Source organism: Neodiprion fabricii, chromosome 6 (genome assembly GCF_021155785.1).
Source record: "Neodiprion fabricii isolate iyNeoFabr1 chromosome 6, iyNeoFabr1.1, whole genome shotgun sequence".
Classification (NCBI taxonomy): domain Eukaryota; kingdom Metazoa; phylum Arthropoda; class Insecta; order Hymenoptera; family Diprionidae; genus Neodiprion; species Neodiprion fabricii.
The window spans coordinates 20667884-20687266 of record NC_060244.1 but is presented as its reverse complement, the minus strand read 5'-3'; the positions used below and the strand labels follow the sequence as shown (position 1 = coordinate 20687266).

Genomic DNA, 19383 nt, shown 5'->3' with positions numbered 1-19383 from the left:
TTCACTTTACAGGATTTAATCGCACATGTAACGGAAGACAGAAAAGTCGCCGGTTTTTGGAATGTTTTATTTATTTTTTTCCATTTTCGAAACTTTAATAACCATATGAGTGGAAAAAATCCGTGTATTTCAAAACTTATCTTCTCGTGAACTTGTCATAATTTTTCCAATGAAGAATGTTCGAAATTAAAAATTACAGGTACGGTTATTTTTTTCCTGTATTTTCTCAAAAAAAAAAAAAAAATGTGTTTAGCGGTGACATCAAAGAATCGAGTAGATTTACTTTATACTTTAAATTATGCAGTCCTTGAATAAACAGTCTTTGGAAATATTTATTTGGGACAAAATAGTCGACGTTTGTAAGTCTATTGATTTCGGGTGAAAAAATCGTCCGTTTTTATCTTTTGCACTTACTAATACAAGCATATCTTTATGGCACAACACAAATTGCTTACGCATACAGATAAAAAAAGTTCTATCGAACGCCGAAGTATCCGTACACTTCAAATCCCCGTAACCTCGTCAATTTTGGTCGATTTGACTGAGAACTTTCAGGGAATAATCTCCAGGTATTCCAAATACCGAAAATATTGAAGCCCGACGAAAATTGAATAACATTTCGACGTTCCGACCGAACATAACCCCTTATAAATTAGTCCGCAAGGGCGAGCTCAACTTTCAGCAACGCTTAATGGCGAGTGGATTGTTATACATCTGATAGGGGACCGGTGTGAACTGCAGTGAATTAAAATTTGAAACACTCCCTGCCCTGGCTGCTCGGAGTGATCAGGGAGGAAAAGGCGACGCTCGGCGCCCCGTCAACGGGGGTAAATTGCGTCGCTGTGCAGTCTATGGTTATCTGCAATGCGTCATCCGGAATAACCATCGCGGTATAATTTTTGAGACGATGCAGCCGATGCGCGCTGGCCGGTTGGATGCGTGCGAGAACGTCACCCGAGGGATTCGGATCCGGACGGTTTTTCCCTCAGGGATCCGTGAAGGAACGTTATAATACAGACGAACTGCAGCCCGGCCCTTGAACCACAATGTTATCGCCTAGCGCGGCGCCATCCGAGTATCACAAAGCCGCTATTCGCTCCTCTTCTCAGCTGCAGATGAGCAGCATCGCCAAGACGCGACCCCCGCACGAAACGTAATCTCTTCTATTTACATGACAAAGGAGATTATTCGATACGTGTATTAAAGACCAAAGTGCCTTGGCTCTCGGGGAATGGGAATGGGAATCGTTTTCATGTTTTCAGTGCCTCCCTTCAGTGCTCCTGGCAAAGGGCTCTGCCGGACGGTACTGTAACCTTATCCTCTTCTTGTCCTTATTCATCAAAACTCAACTTCCGCCCTTAAGTCGGCTTCGGATGTATGTTGTTTCTTAGTTTTGTTCGTTCTACTGTCTAGTCGAACTCAAAATGCGGGGGTGAAGTCAAGCGAGGCGGTAAATTATTCCCCGCGAAGAAGGTCGTAGAGCGATTTTAACGAGGGACTCGATAAGAAAGTCAAATAATTTGGAATACTCCATTCAAGCTGATGATATTCAAACTCACCAAACCGTTCGTAATCGTCCAATCAATTCACTAAAATATATCACCGTCACGCTGTGGAAATTCGCGCCATTTTTCTCAAAGTCTCTCGACGCAGGTGCGCCAACCTTTCGTAAAAAGCTCGAAACCCGATCGTCCGAGTCAAACATTGTCTGGTTCACGTCGAACCTTCCGGATGGCTTCATCTTGTTAGTCTGCATCCACGTTTCTTTCGCCGATGCATGCAGATATTCATGGCACAGAGGTCGTTGCTTCTAAATACTTGTCAGTGGATTGGCTTGCCTGATCTTCCAGGTCGTCTGTTGGTTGGGCGGCAGGAACGCGTTTCCGGAAGAACGATTCTCACTTCAGTTCACGAGCCATTGCTCGCATCCAAATGAGTTTTTAGGCGGGGACTAAGGCGACGGCGGATGTATTCCGCAGTCGGGAGGAACCCGGGGGACCCCGCCAGTTTCGTACTTGTATACCTACCTATATGCTGGATATCGTTGTCGCCGGTGGTCCGTCGTCATGGCGGCTTACACCATAATCCACCTCGTGACTCACGCACAGTCGTGGAATTTATGAGGCCTTCGTCCGAATAATCCGCGGATTATCTCAGCCGAGAACGCTTGATGGAAATAATGGTAATTGTCGATTATTATACCCCTCGTCTCGTTGGAACGGACCCAATCTCGAAATCGTTGCCGAAAGTGATTCAAGGCCAATTCTTCAGGAGTTCGCTGCTGATAAGAAGCGCAATCTTCGATGAAACGTTCCGTTCGGCGTATAATCTGTCTCGCACGTTTTTTTAAAAACAATTGTGGAAAGCTTGCGGAATCACATCCACTGCAAGTCATCGCGCTATGAATTCCATAAACCGTTACTTTTACTCTACCACAACTCTACGTGTGTTCTAATATAATTTCGCAGTTTGAGGGTAGTTTCGCTTGCAGCTGGTGCTGCGGCGATAGGATGCGAGTATAAATTCTCCGAAATTGCATTGGCCGGCTAAACTGCAACATGTATGTACCTATGCGATCATGGCGCATGCATGGAGGATCCTCGCCGTATCCGCCATCCTCGATGCATGCACCATGCGAGAAAATCGTGGTACTCTCTTCATCCTGTCCCTTGGGAATTCGTCGAGCTGGGCGCCAGCCTGCTGGATTCGCTGCTCTGAGTGAATTAAAGTCGCCGAAGCATCTTCGCGAATTTCGTTACGGAGCTTGGAAAGTTTCGTTCAGGGTACCTGCGACCGGAAGATTGATATCGATTGCTAGTGGTCAGCGAATTGTGTCCAACGTGAAAAACAACCGTGTTCAAATTGCTTCCAAATATTTGTCACAAGGTACGGAAAGTCGAAGCCCGCCCTTCAACGCAAGGTCCATGACTGTCTTACGCAGTTTCCTGACAAAAGTAACAAAGTAACAAGGAGTACAATGGGAGCGGTAGCAAAGCGGGGCAGGTTCTTAGCGTCCCTGATTGAATTAGTCAAATTCTTATTCAGCATCGGTAGCCATCCGGGGGCGGAAAGAGGCGTCGAGTCGCGTAGCGTTCGCCCGGAGGCGATGTTCGAAATGTACGCGGGGCCGAAGGAAGAACCCGGATGCAGCGATGTAATGCGAAACTAAAACAGAATTATCCACCACTCTCTCGTGGCACCGAGCCATCGGGAGTGCGGGGAATGGGGAAAAAAGCTCGGGGGTTGAGGGGGGCGTAACGCTGGGGTGCATTTTAACGCGCAGCGAGTGCGAGGGGGGATCTCTGCGCGTGTGGAGGGAAAAGGCGACCGAGTATCTCGTTCGATATCAACTCGGAGACCACGCGATGCCTTTTCACGGAATTTTATTCGCCAAATTACAGGTGTAGATACCGGCTGGTGCCACTTTTCCGGTAACTAGAAAGCTGCAATTTGCTCCCACCTATTTTCGCCGCTTCGTCAATCCGTCCTCGAACCATACTTGGTCGGAATTTTTGACGAACCTTGCTGTCAGTGCCGGTTGGTACCTATGCGGTAAAAACGTTCCTGGCACTCACCGGCGAGCTAACTAATTTATGAACTGATTAAACAAACAATGAATATATACGAGCCACTCGTCGTTGCTGCTGCTGCGTTGCCCCGGGCTAACGTACAGTGGTTTAAATTAATTTATGTCTACTTAAGTCAAGTGACAATGAAACGAGCTATACGCGGTTAGAGCGGCGCTACTGGAGCTTGCGTTCTTCTTTCGGCCGCATGTACGCGTGACGCCAGCTCTGCATACCGGACTCGAAGTGCCTCGGGGCGCTTTCGGGGACGAGAGAATGCAGCTTATTCCACGATTAAACTCTGCCTTCCTCACCCGGGTAACAAGAGGTCGTACCTACACGCTTTTACTGCTCCAAGAACCGGACTCCGAGGGTCAACACCAGTTTTAACTTTAGGTGAAAACGGGAAACCCGGGAATTTTACCGCAATTGTTCCAAACGCGAATGCGGTTTGGACTGACTGAATAATAGCTGTACAAGACTTGGAATATGCGCTGGATATAAATCGAATGAAAGTGGACTGGAGATGAATAGTTTTATCGCTCTCCGACTATGTGTGTAATACCTGCAACATATCGAATCATGCACTTTCACCGTTGTCGATAAATTGCACTTGTACGTTTCAATGTAGAACCACTGTATACGCGATTTTATCGCAATATCCTTTCACGTTGTGTGTAGACTCCCATTCCGCGTGCACATAATACTTTCCTCGCAATTCGTCGTCGGTAAAAGAGCCGCGTTATTCTCTCTCGACTTTTGTGTCTCGTTATATTGCGCATGTAAAACGTTTCGTGAAATTCGTGATACGCGCTCCACTTTGTCGCGCGATTCTCAACTGCGAATATCAACGTGCTGCACTACAAACGGAACAAGTCTGGATCTCGGTGTCAGTCCGAATATATTGCTACCCGCTACTGGATTTCGTTACGGGATATACACTTGTTTACAACGCTGATATTGCTGTGCGGAAACAGTAGTGGAGCCACTCGGCTGGAAAATATGATAAACTAGTACGAGTCAGGGAATTCTGCAAAATTAAATGACATTTAAATTAGCTATTCGAAATTTTTATTTACAAAGATGATAACGGCAGTATTGATAAAAAAAATGTCAATATGTACAATGTACACGCTTAAAACTCATAAAACTTGACAATTATTCATACTTATTACCTTGTACTTCTATCACTGAACCATTCAATATCAATGGTTTATTATAAAGTGAGCATAAAAATTGATAAATGCGCTATGTCGCAGCAGGAAATTAGGAAATCTTTAAAACCGAATTGACCGACCATACCGAAGAGCCCAGACATTCAAAAATTCGGCAACAGTTTAACGCTCCCCGGTGGGTTTGACAATGAATAAGTGAAACAGCGCGCCTTCGTATTGAAAATATAATCACACTCACATCCCTCGCGCACAATTTTTAACCTTTGACACGAGTTTCTGGCGCGCACGTGCTTGTAGATCCTTATCTAAGGAGCATTATTTCGTGCCCACCTCCGACTAAACGCGTTCCACGCTGCCCGAATGCAGCCCGTGCAGCGCTGTGAGTTTGGCGATAGTATCTCGAATCGGTCCCTAAAATCGGCATCATTAAAAAAATTGATATTTCGTGAGCCGGTGACAACCGACGAAACGCCGCATCGCCAAATCTCGCTACTCACTCGAGTTCTTCGCTACTTAATTTCGGCAGCTCTGCAGTAGTAGCGGACTTGCGATCCGATCTGCAACTTCGAATTTTAAGGACACGTGGCCCTGGTCCTCGGTAGTATCGATGTCCTGGACTATAAAGAGTTTTGGACGCCGATGAGGAGGAGGAGATGCTGGATGAGAAAGCGAGCCGGTTGATCTGGCGCCCAGATTTATTTGGAGCCACTTCGCGTCATCTGCGACGAGAATTGGACTCTCGGATCGCTCGTATAACGCTCTCCTACGATTCTATTAGACGTCTACACAATAATATTTGATTCCGAGCGAGGGCGCAAGACGGGGCAATAAATCTTCGTTTGGGATTGAAAATATACTCGGTCTGTTAATACTAATGGGGCCAAAAGGCCACGGGAGATTTTTCTTCTCGGCGATCTTCATTGCTGATCACGAATCTCGATCTCTTCGCATCGCCTTCAACAGAGCGGTAGCCATTCTCTGTCACACGTATTTCATACACCTACACCGACTGATTTGACTCTTTGTCGAAACTGATCGGTCGAGGAACAAATTATTATACCTATGGATGATTTTGTATTATGCTAGGAGCAATGAAAAACGACGAGTAATTTACGAACGATTGTAAAGTTTCTACCAGTTTGCTTTTATTGCTGAACTCGTGAAATGATTACGTTCGTGCATACAAATCTTTTCAACCGTCAGTCAAGATCAATATTCGAATGTAGGCAAACGATGATAAGAGGAATTTTTTATTCTCTAGGGAATCGATATTGTTGTGAGATTGCAGCGATTAATCGTTTACAGTAAATTACAGAAATACCATTATGCGTAAACTGACAAGTGGGTATTGAATAAATCTTGAAAATATTCAATCCTCAAACATCCAAAGTCTAATCTGAGTTAATTCATGCAATAAAGAACTAATGAAAATGAAGTGAGTTCAACGAATTAAGGGTTTAATACAAGCAAGTGAGTTCAACGAGCTGAAAGACAGTTTGAAACGAGACAAGGACTTGGACTGGGTCAATTGGGTAAAGTGTCCTTTCTTTCGAATTTGAAAAGCTGTGTATAAATCACTCAGCACGCATGATTTCTGAGTCATAGGTTGGAACGCTGCCATAAAAACCTTGACCTTAGAATCCAAATGATTTTAGATTCGAAAAAAACGTTGTTAGAACGAAGAAAGACGGATGGCTAAAAATGAAATCGGGTCTGATTGCAAGTTCAAGTTACTCAACTTTACTTTACTTTTGCTCTGCAGAACTTGGGTGGATTTTTAATTCCTCAAATCTTTCGACGCATTGCTCTCAAGTCTTACCCCCACCTTACCCCTGACCCACGATCCATACGGTGTTATCCTCCCTCTAGGATACACGAATGTAGCACCGATCCAAAGTACCAAGTGTACGAATCAACGCGATCCTGCCGCGGCTAATATAATCGAATACAGAATTCCACGAGCCGAATCGAGCCCCCTTCGTCCATCCGTTTGTCCGGTCAATCAAGGCGGTATTCACCAAGGCTTGTTATATACGTGCATCAGTCCGACAATCCCTCTCCTCTCCCCGATCCCCCCCAGCAACAGTACCGTCAGGCACATTCTGCCTCGATAGAATCTGATAAATACATTATCGATGAGCTGTGAATATCCGCTGTATATAAAACATGCTTAACGGGCGAAATTCACAGTGCAAAATCGGTGAACGTCTTTGAGCGCGTTTACTCTAATTTGGAGACGATCCCGCGGCTTTCAAGAGGATAACTTTCACGACGAAGCGGAATACGTGCGTGTAATTTTGCCCGACTGTTACACCGATACCCCTGGTAGAAGCGATACGCTTGTGGATCGCGGATCCGAATTCTTTCATATCCCAAAATCGTCTCCATTCCCCGCAGGATCCGTCCACTTCCTGGAAAAGCGATACCATTGCAGAAGTGGGAAAAGCTCGGAGCTGCCGCTGTAAAACACGACGAATAAACGGACCCGATTTTCGGCTGCTCGTCACCGGCTGCAGCTTGTCTGACTGACTGTAATTTGATTACACGGATTGAAATGCGGCCGCATTGAAAATCCCGACGAGCTATTGACGACGCTCGATATGACAGATGCATCGCAATCGCGGAGTTTGACGCGATGCGGCACAGAGTTGCACCACCACCACCACCACCGCCAACATTGTCGACTGAAGTGAATTTTGAGAATAATTTTATATCCATTTCCGTTTTATTCCTTTTTATTTCACCGCGCTGAATTTCAAACTCTCGCGTAGGAAAATAATTTTTCCCTACTTTTTCGCCGTCCTCCATCCTTCTCCCCGCGCCGTGCTGACCTCTCTAATTCGATGAACCTTAATCCGTGGCTTGTTCCACACGAGAACTGACGACGTAACAATATTTCTCTGGTTCGCTGACGCGAAAGTATGCTGGGGACTCGAACACATCCCCTTTTCCTACTCGTCGAACTCCGTTTCGACGGAGTTAATTATCCTCCCCGTTATTTATCACTCAACCTTGACGCCTGACCTCCTCACCTACGATACGCCGGGCCTCGTTATGATCCCTCGCAGCTTGAATTCGAGCGTAGAATTATTCTCAAACTGTAGAGACAGAAATTTTCGCTTCGAGCTTAATGAAAAAAAAAAAAACACTGTAGATTTATAAATTAATAAGTGACTCATAAAGCGTGGAACAATGCATGAAATATCGAAAACTGTCAAGTACACACATAAAGCAATTACCACAGGACGTTTACAATCGAGTCTGCAGCGCGAGTGACAAATTTTGACAACTTGACGTTAATCGAAATCGAGTAGAGCCACTTGGAACCACAACGCTTGAATTATTACACCCTGTGAGTTTTTTACACTGCCCGTCGCTGTCTCGTTGGCCCATTTACTTTTTGTCACTTCGAAGCTCGCGTCGAGGATGATAGTCTGCGCGCAATCCATTTATGGATGCAGACTGTTGGAGAATGCGTTTTTAGGACGTTCGTACGGCCGATCCGACAACCGGGCAATTGATAGATGATGAAGAGTGCCTGCCCGTCCATCGAAATTACGTGAGATTAGGATGAAACTGCACTCGGGCAAGGCACATTGCCGCAGGGCGAACATCGCCTGTAGAGAGATTCACGCTGTTTATCGCTCAATTGCCTGCGTATTAATTAGCGCCCGATCAGTGTGACGCGTACGCGTGTTAAGGACGTACCATTAAATTGGCGCCGGAAAATTATGGTCAGCCTCGTGGGTTTCAAACTCTGGATTTTCTTTTCGCCCCTGCGAACAACGCGGCTTGTTTAAGCTGAGGAAGGCACGGATTTTTACGGCGCGGGCCAGGTAAAAGCACCGTCACTGATCGGACCTGGTAGCACCTTCGGGATCGTTATTAGCGGCTCGCTGGTAAAGAGATTTAAAATACACCGTGAATCGCCGAATACGTAATTAACGCGCAATCAATAATCAATGTGTTCCTGATTACATGCCACGGGAACGTGTCGCTGCGTGACTAGAAAAAATTACACCTCTCACACTTGTTTTATACGACGTGATTTAAGGTGGAGAGGTCTCAGCGCGGGGATACGTACGTATTGAGTCGGACGGCGTGACGAAGACTCGACAATGAACAAAAAGACTCGATGAAACAGAGCCAATCAATTACTGGAATCAAACATCCGCCTGTCAGTCCCGAATTTTTGAACAGGCCTCGGGAACTAATTTCGTTATATTATCACGATACAAAATATACCGAAGAAGTGTTTGAACTGAGGGTATGAAAAGCGTGAAATGAATTCTTATCACCGACGGTTGTCGGAGAACAGACAACAAAAGGCACATCAATTATACCCGATATCGGATATGGCAGCCTTTGCGTTGACTTTTAGCAAATCGCGTTGTCAGCAATTAATTTACCCGAGGTGTGAAAAATGAAACGGATTTCCATATTTCCACGAGTCGAACGTAATGTGCGCATACACGGAGCGTTATTTCCGTATTCCTCGGACTTTTCGCGTGTATTTTGCTATTCGCCAAGTCTCCCGCAGGTGCCACCAGCCTTATACATGGCGGCGGTTAGTCAATGTCAACTTTTGCGACGCGCGGCCAAGTTACAGCCATTTTGCGGAAGGACCTGCACCGGGACATTAGCGAGCATAATGACGAGTCGACGGGAACCATTGACTCTCGTTGTTACTCCACCGCGCCGTTGCTGTTCACTCGAGTCTAGGAGGCACGCAATCTCCCCCGGATCTCGAGGCTGCGAGTGAACAGTTGGCAAACGCGATGCACTTCGCTGTGTGGGCCCTCCGGAGGCCGACTGTGTACATCGGGCCAGGCCAGGCCTTGTGGCCGTGTGAGACATTTCGCGATAGCATCTTTTATGCATAGGGCCCCTTTATGCCTTCGCTTTAGGAGCAAACCCCGCGATTTTATCTCCTTCAACTGCTGCGGCTACGACGTCCAACAGCCCCTAGTTTCTTATTTCTTTACGTTTTTTTCTTCTCTTTTTTTTCACCTCTACAGGACGTTCAAATCCGAGGAAAAAGCTTGACCGCGGTTTTAAAACCAGGGAAAATTTATTTTGTAGTGTTATGGAATGATTTTCTCTCTTTCTCTCTCTCTCTCTCTCTCTCTGTTTGATTATTCTTTCAATCTTAGTTATTATACAGCGAAAGCAGACTGCGCAGAGTGTCTGCACAACGCTGTAACGCAGGTTAAAAATCCGGTCAAGGAACAGTAGAAACAGAAAGTCGAGAAACCGGTTGAATACCTGAGGAAATCGTTGAATTATAAATGAAATTGCACCATCAGAAAAACGGCTGCAGCGAGGTGAGGAAAATTTACGTGCTACCAATCGATGATTTTCATTCAAGGAACGAGTTTCTGCATTTGGAATAACCGTTAGCGAGAGAAATCGTGGAATTTTGAACGATTGATACGTCTTGAAGGGTCCCTTCTTATGCCTGAAATTTCATTTCAGCGAAAATTGATTCGATTAGATCGAATGAAGTCGGGAGAGAAAAAAGGCTTTCGGAATTATTTTAAGACGCTAGGGGGAACGGCTGCAGCCCCTTTGATCGTTCACCGCGTGATGAAAATGACCGCACGAATCAGCCGTTAATCTGAATAATAAATCGAGAAAATTTCCTGCCCGTTTATTATATACCTTATACCTTTACGGAGCGCAGAAAAAGCCTACGAAAGCCGATAATCTTGTATATCGATATAACGAACGGGATCCATAAAGCCTTCAGCTTCGGTGAGCATGCAAATGGCGATATAATAGAACTACGGAGGCAGTGTGTGCGAGCTTACAAGACGACCAGGTCTTACCTTGGCTCGGTGCACCATCGATTACGCAGCGACTTTATAGGCGGCTGTAACTAGTTCGATTAAACGTCGTTTAGCCGTAAATACCCGATTATTAGCCATCAAAGAAGTTGAAAACGGGGGCGGCCTTTGACTCTTGACGATTTAACCCCGCAGTCGCCTAATTGTAAGACATAGAATTAAAGAGATCAAAGAACGCCTTAAGGTTCAAGTTTCGGTTATCCGTTTGACGAGATCGCGACACTAGGTCGGTTGAAATGTCACCCCAATCCATACGCTTTTACCCCCGTTTTATACAACCTATGATGCAAGAGATTATGGCCAGTGACGCAACTCGACCCATTTGTTATCCGGAATCCCGTCGACGACAGCTAAACTTTCTCTTATAAACCCCCGATAGCAACTTCCAGGCTTAATATCGGTGTATTTTCCCCATATGGTTCGTTCGCAAACATCTGTTACACATATAATGACGCACTTGAACTACGAATTGGTTTCGATTAAAAGCTCTCCTTGCGTGTCTAGGATCACTAGTTACAGAATGTAAAGAAATTTATTTACGGCGGTGCATTGTCGCCAACTTATTTCAGTATTCATCGAAAGCGCACAAGTTTATATTTTTCTGTGAAACAGATTTTTGTTACAGAAAATAAATATAGAAAAAGCTAACATCCCGCAACTGTTACTCAACTCGAATCAAGCCCATTCGATACTTGAAGTAAAACCAGTGACTAGAAAAAACCTGGATCTATTCCAATATGCAGAGTCTACTGTCACTTTGAATTTTTACGGGGTTCGTTTCAGTCCTTGACTCACTGCAGGAAGACACTTAGGAGAGGCGAACCGGTCCCTCGAGATGTGATTTCCAAAGGGAAAGTGCCGCTGCTCGAACATCGTCACGAGGTTTTCTGTCAATGGGAGGCTGCTCGCGCATTACGGTAATACACATATAAGTTTGAATTCGAAGACGCTGCGGAATTTTTTAAGTGCCCTTTCGAACCGCTTGCCAAGCGATGAATAGAGGGAATTAACGTAGCTTAAACCCGTCCCTCTTGACGTCTTCATGCATCGAGTGTTCGAAACGTGTGCTTGCACCACCGATGCACGGCTTATCGATCCTCCAACTTGCAGGAGTTTGAACCGCTTGATGCGGATCAAAGCAAAGTATGATGCATCGCTTGAAAACCACACGGTTTATTATTATTCAACGCTTGTTCCGCAGCCCCGGTCGTGCACACCGAGTCATGCATTTCTATCGACTCTGTATGGTATGAGTTATGTCTGGGTACATGCGGGTTTTCTTCCACTCGATGTGTCTCGCCACGACGATGCAAGTCGCACTTTTATTTCATGCGCAAGTATAACGAGGCGATAAACCGTGCCGATCGTATCGTAACGGCAGTTTGAAGGAACCGGGATCGAAAATGACTTGATTCATTTCAGGCTCTGCGTGTTAAAAGGACAGAGAGAAATAGAGAGGAAGAGAGAAATCCGCGCCCCTAACCAGCATGACAAAAACAAAATTCCCAAATCCCGCTTTGTCATCTTTCGGTCCAGCGTTGAACCTTCTTAATTGAATGCTCAACGAGCCTGAGAGACGCACCTCATTGTCAGCGTCGACCCGACGAAGACGATAGTGAGGCGAAAAGCAGTGATCAAAGCACAGGTTCGTCCCTCGGTTCCATAATTCCCCTTTATTTGTCTAACCCAGTTAAGTTGGAGCCGACGATCATCTGTCGTTTCGTGCGGAAGATGACGAGCTCACGAGAGGCGTGAATCACCCTTGAATTATCCGAGGGTCAATTATCATCGCGGAGAAAAATTTGTGAGACCAGAGCTCGTCGAGTGGTTTGTTCGGCGCTGCGACGGCGCAGCGGCTACTATTGTACTGTGATTACGATGCTGCATTATGTATCAGGTGGAACGTTATTCATGTATTCATTGAATAATTGCTGTGGGATGCGTATCTGCGTAACACCGTCGCGCAGCTCTTGTCTCCGCCCAAACGATTTGGAGAAAGGACTCGGTTAGCGGGCTGCTCAGAATCGCTACACAATTCTTCCGGTCGTTGAATCCTCAGGTTTACAGACAAACCCGGGAACAGAAAAAAAATGGGCAAATCTTCGTTGGGCAGATTTGATCCTCGCGCGCGTCATTTTCGCCGGAAGGAAACTCGAGACGGGGGCAAGGCAAGGGCTCGTTACTGCTCACCCCATTTATCTCCCGGCTTTACCTACATAATTTTCGGCTAGGCATCGGCTCACTCGAAGCGCGTCATTCTTCATCCCTTGCCGAGGTGGATCAGAGGTGAAAGAGTGAATCTTCCCCGGGACCTAATCACCGCACGGTTCAGAAAAGAGCGCGCGGGCAACAACTCGAGTGGAAAATAATTCTCCGTGGGGTGGTCCGGGCGTATTTACCGTGGCCCGTGAATTTATGTTACTGTAAATACCCGCGAGACTTGTGTAATAAGTAACGTAGCGGTGTGGAAGATTGTTGTTCTTTTTCTTATCTTTTTTTTTTTTTTTTTTTCTCGTCCTCTATCTCGCAGCTTCTCCTCGTCTTCTTCTTCTCTTTACGACTTTTTCTCTCTCTGTTCTTCTTCCTCTTCCACTTATTCTCGTTTTGTTTGTGGGAAACTCATCTCTCGCAGACCCCACATGAGAGAAGTAACAGAGACTACTTCTACTTCTATCGCGACACTCTCAATACCTACACCGAGTGTAACGCGTGGGAGACACGCGTCTATGTTGGTTCAGCGCACTCGACGCGGCTATTTACTCACTGCTTACCGGCCGGCTGCCGCCTCGAGGACCAGATATTGTATTCGCCGTTTAAACAAATCGTTATTTCCTCGTCAAAAGGCATGCACCGTACGTGCGTGTCCTGCGTACGATGCACTAGGTGGCCCTGATCCAGCGCTCGGTGAGGTCCTCCCTAAAATCCTCCCCCTCCAACTGATTCAGCCCGCGGGACACGCGTTTGTGTGTTTATCGTGTCGCCGACGATGATGCCGCCGCTGCTGCTGCACATGCGTAGAGTTAGATAATATTCAACGCTGCAGGCAAACACTCGTCTATATGGTAATCGAGAGGTTCTCGCAAAATTAATTGGCCGCTGCTTCTCTACCGAAATTGTCAAAGTTTGAAATTAATCACGCGCAAAATAATTAATCGCTTCGTGACACCCACCGAATTGTTGGATGATTCGAATAATTGTTAGGTACATTAGGGGGAATGATTCCGCCTCTGTTCCCTTTTCGAAATCTGTCATACATGCCACTCGATTTACCTCCGGTACTGCCTAAATTCAGACTTTACTTTACCGCTTTTTATCCCCTCCGGTCTCATCGCTAAATTCTTATAGATTTTTACAGTAAGAGTATAAAAAACGCGCATGACGATCAGCGAAGAAATTTACCCTGGATGCATGACGCATTCGTCGAGAACAGTCGCAGATGACAATAAGCAGCGGGGTCAGAAATACTCAGAAATACACTTAATCTTGAGGACGCCCTACGCGGTAGCATTACGTCTCCCTACGTTCGAATATTTTTGCCATTTACACCCCGTAACCCTACGGTATACTTTTCCGCCCCCGCTCCTCCTCCGAACCCCTATCGACGATCATTTTTCCCGCCCAACTCGAGGATCTGTTTTGTAACTATTTTCCGGTCGGTATATCGCGCGACCCCCTCGGTCCATGACTATGTATGTTGGGGTCGTGGTGCCCCGGAACGTGGGGGGCGCCCACGCGAATGTGCGAGTATGCGGGGGTCCGATGATCCCGACATACGTCCTGGGATTTGACGCGGGGCCGGGGCGCCACGTTAATGCCGAGGGTGGACCCTCCGCTTCATTCCTTCCCAAAGAACCAATCTATTTTATTAACGCGCACCGCGCCCGATATTAATGGAATTTCTAATGTCTCGTTATCGGACGCTAGGCTTAAACCAAGTCTTGTTCCGCGCATTGCGATCGCAACCGTCGTTGCAAATAAGCCGCAGAGCCGTTGTGAAAAATGGTGGTCTTGATATTGACAAAAATTGGCAGATTAAACATCTATACTATAGATAAGTTTTTACGGATAATTCAAAATTTCAACGTAATTAGATCGTAACTGAAATTTTTATTTAACAAGCTTGAATGAAAGCTCTTGTAACACGATCTTTGAGATTATAAAAGGAAGCTGCGAAAATTGTCAAAAGATAATGAAATCGTGAATTTCTTGGTAAATATTACACTGACGGATATTCGTTTGCAACAGGAACTCGGAATGAGTAAAAACTTGGTAACTGAACTTCCGATACTTGCATGTTGGTTTCACACTGAAATATGATTTAAAGAATATTCCACGCGACGTTTCTTCTCGCAGTGAGACGAGAGTCGAGTCGACTTCCTGACCCACTGCACCATGCAGAATGTCACTCGGATCGATTCCATCTTCCCCCGGTTAATGCTCTTTCTCGGTTGCTTTTTGTCGCTGGAATGCCAGGCCGGGTTCTTGCGTCGTCAGGCGAAACTTGCAAAGGTTTTGCGTCGTCGTCATCGTCGTCGTCATCGGCCGTGACACAGTGAGTGGCTGCGCTTACGGCACCCCGAGGAGGGCTGGCTCAGCATCCCCAAGGAGATGGACTAAGCCTAGACCTCCTGGGGGACGCATTCGCAGACGTGTGCGGGGATTTAGATTAAAAACATTAAATTCACCCCGGAAAATAACGCCGTCGTTGGTAGGCAGGTTCATTCCCTGATTGGATTTTCGGAAAGTGCAACGCCCCGACAGATTGTAAGCATAGTGCGAGTGGCACGAAAAGAGAAGCGAACTAGCAGACGAGAGAAAAAAAACGAAAGGAAATATGTGAAATTTACGATTAAATTACGAGCGATCGAGTCGCCGTCCATGAGGGTTCTTTCTACGCTCCATAACTATTTGATTCTCATGGCTTATCGTAGGGCACTGTATGGAATGGTATGCCCATTGCCGTGAAGCGTTCGTCGCGGAAGGTGGACCTTAGTGAAAGAAAATCGTGGGGAACTGTTGCAAAGCTTATGTTGAAATTTCGAGGATTGGGCTCGGGACTGTAAATCAGAATTTCGTACGGTCGGTGAACTTCGACAATAGCTGAATTCCTGCCGGTTTAATCAATTTAAGTGTCTTGGAAAGCCGGGGTGGTCCTTCCACCTTTACAAAATCAAACTTATAAGCTACCACCAGTCCCACAACGTATAATCCAGCGAATAATCACCGTTGTTGCATTCGGTAACAGAATCACGTATTTCTGGCAACATGCACCTGAGCCGACCCCGAAACTCTGAGCAAAACAGCTACCGGAGCAGCTTCGAGATGTCTATTTTAGTGAGAACCGTCTCGCAGCGGTATTCGAGTGTGAAAGAAAGAGGACTGAAACAGTTGCAGGCAAAGTGCAGTGGCACGAGTGAAGGAATTAGAGGGTGGTGAACTGGAGACAGACGATAGACGGGAGCAGCAGGGTGATTCATCCGCACCCTCTAGACGGTGCCCCCTGGACCGAGACCCAACCCCACTGAATCCATTCTGATTATCATGCCAATATTGTCCGGACTGTGATTGATGTCTTACATGCTAAATACACAGCGGCCGCTGCTTCCTATGCATATGCATCACCATTTTGCGGTGCGTTATCCACCTTGCAGCCCCGCAGCGTAGGTACATTGTAGTTACACTGTAACCACACACTGCACGTGGATGATCAGAAACCACTGAACGACGTCACACCCTTAGGAAGTCGAAGCAACGTCTCTTGCGCAACGATAGCTGTTCGCGTCTGGGTTGGGGTGTGTTTTACAGTGGAAGTGAAAATGACTTGAACGACCAGCGCGACGCAAGGAACATCGGCAAAAGTTGATTCAGGTGTTGTTGGAAAATGAAGATCGTTTTGTTTCAAGGTACACGATTCACACTGGTGAAAAGCCCTTGATCGAGAAATCGCCGATTTCTCTGTCAAATTTCGCTGATCCGTGTACCATGATGATCAAGTGAGCACCCTCCCTCCGATGCAAAGTCATGCAGGCATCGAACAACAGACTGCCATTTCACGGACGAGTCGCCACCACCGTAGCTCAACAATTATGTCCCATGCGAACACTTGTTTTATTACATAGGGAGCGTCGAGGGACTCGCGTGGATCATATGGGGCCCGGAATCCACTGCGCAATGTTTATGGTCCATGGTGACTTATGGCGCCAGCACCCGACTTTATACTCCGCTATGATAATTCGTTATGCTCGTGCTATATTCTGAGGTATTATTATATGTATATGTATTCCGTGGCTAACCGCCACGGGTTTGTCATGGTGCACCACGTGCTCGAGATGTCACGGTTATCACGGTCTCGCAAACCCCGTGCTGTCCACCGACTCCGAATGTCGGGACAAGCAAATTAATTCACGCATTAAAAATTTGGGGATGAGATTTAATCAACGGATCGAGTTGCACGTGGGAATTTGAAAATCGCTGATTGGACTGAGGGGGTCAAACCTCCTAATGAAACTGAGAAGGTTCCGATCAGCCTGAGCCGTCGCCTCATAGATCGACTAGTTACTCCCATGATCCTTGAAGATCTGATACAATTTACCGGAGGAGAGGAGAGGTGGAGTAAACCTAATTAATTCCTCATATAATAAATGCTTGGAAGATTGCTACTTGTGTAAACATCGGAGTTGATTTATGCGCGACGGAATTCCCGGGCAGATGGAGAGTGTTGATAATCCGTGAGGAATATCGAACCATGTGGATTGGGTTTCGGGAACGGTTACGATATCCGAAAGTTCATCTGTATTCCCGTCCAGTGTATTGAATAGCAGAGCCTTTCAGGTAATTAATAGCCAATCAACGAGCGCGCCTTGTGAATATTAATCGGAAGTTCCACTAGCGCGTATCCCGGACGAGCTGTACGCGGGGCGGTCTTCTCGTCTCATGAATACACAAACTTGGTTCAGCCCCGCTCCTGCACAGCTGATTCATGGCTGGCCGCGCAATAGATACTTCAATTTAATAACAAACGAGACGCAGCAGCGGCACCACCACCGCCACCAGCTCAGCAATGGGTCAGGAGGAGTTCCTAACCACCACTTCGGCTAATGAGCACCGATGCACGCGGTGCAGCTGCAGTACTACACCGATTTCCTGGATCCTGTATACAACCGAGCCCAGACACATGGAGTTGAAAACACATGCAACGCGTCTCGACTTGGATCTATAAAGTCTAACGAAGACCCGATTCGCTGTATCTTGTCCCACCGACTACCTACACACGACGATGCGAGTTTCATACATTGGAATTCAAATTAACGAACAATGATTATCGTCAATCACGACCAACAGATTACGCCAATATAAGTTGTATAGATGCCAAAACGAGATTTCAGCGCAAGGCCGCGTTATCGAATTATTAATTACGTCCGGTCGTTCATCATCGTTCGGGACCAACCGCAGCACGAAATCCTTGTGATCGAGTATTTGCTTCTGTGTGGCTAAAACCGACCATGAAGTTTTGACCAAGCTTATTGCTCAGGTACGTACAGAGAGTTGCCGGGTACGCGTGTCTTCCCCCATGCGCAGCTTTTAAAGATAAATACGTCTCCGTTCTGCTTGCGGTCGGGGAGAGTGGCCTGCAGAGGCACGCATTTGCTTACGCGACGGGCACGTTAGTGTATTACATGTCTGTAGCCACACGCGCGTGCCAAAGTGCGCGTGCGCGTGTGTATGCGTGCTGGCTGTGGTAACCACGATGTACAAGTATAACAACTTAAGGCTGCACCCGCTTATTCGAGAAAAAAACCAGCTGCAGCAGCAGCGCCGGCAGCTGACTCGATCTGCGGGGATAAGCTGTGGTTAAAGCTACGTGTAGATAATTGTATACCGCCGCATATTGTACACAATATACAAGCGTGCGTTGAAAGCGCAGAGAACCGGTAAACGTGTCTATTCCAACCGTGGTTCGGGCATATCGGCCAAAATTCGACTCGGGTCAAAAAATTTCCGAACCATGACGCAGTTGTAAACTCATTCAACCGTCTCTTAGGGCGAGGGAAAGAGAAACTCGATCACATTAGAGAACCTGGAGGAGCCGAGGAGACGGACGTGAGATGGTTTCGATCTTCCGAATGAGAGACCCGCGATTCTTTTCAACCCTGAGATCACGATGAGATATTTTGGTGAAGCTGATACTCGCCAAGTAACCGACGAAGACGGTTGATTGAAAACACTGTGATGAAAATTTACTGGAAGGAGACGAGACATTTGACGACGAGTTTCGGTCTCCCGTCCTGAAGATTGGTTTACACGACCGAGTTATGATTGAGTCTGGCGGCCAATGAAGTTTTAAAGGAGGAGATGACAAAAGTAAAAGTAAAAATAAAAAGTTGATGAGAGGTAGGTTTATGTATATTGTATGTGTGTATAATGTTATGCGGACAAAGTTGAAGCGACAAATAAGTCTGGCGTATACCGTTCGCCCTGCGGTTGTTGTGTAATCACGGTATACCGACTGATTGTTCTCAACGCAATTATAACTTTCAAGTTGAGCTGCGTGAACTTGGAAGTTATAATTAATTAACTACCGTCAATTTTTACCACGCAAAATTGGAAATTTTCGATTCCTACACTTGTCTGCGGTCCGTGGAAAAGGTGTGTTCGCTCAATTGCACAGGCCGTCCTCCCTTGAACCCTTTTCGCTTCTATCCGGCAGCGTGCTCGAAAGGATTAAAAATCGGCGAGAAAATTGAAACGTAAATGAAATAAGCGCCGCTCGTCTTTGGACACCGATGACCGAAATAC

General features: G+C 46.3%; 1 protein-coding gene across 5 annotated transcripts in view; it reads left to right on the top strand.

Annotated features, from left to right (window-relative positions):
- The window catches only part of LOC124184620 (protein slit), a 199949-nt gene that overhangs the window by 137148 nt on the left and 43418 nt on the right, over window positions 1-19383 (top strand). The window contains exon 1 of one of the 5 annotated variants that reach the window (XM_046574548.1): window positions 12222-12232. The exons of the other annotated variants lie outside the window; for them this stretch is intronic. The gene's annotated coding sequence lies outside the window, so the exon portion shown is untranslated. Of the gene's footprint in view, window positions 1-12221; window positions 12233-19383 lie in introns of those variants that run through there. 5 annotated transcript variants of the gene reach the window in all.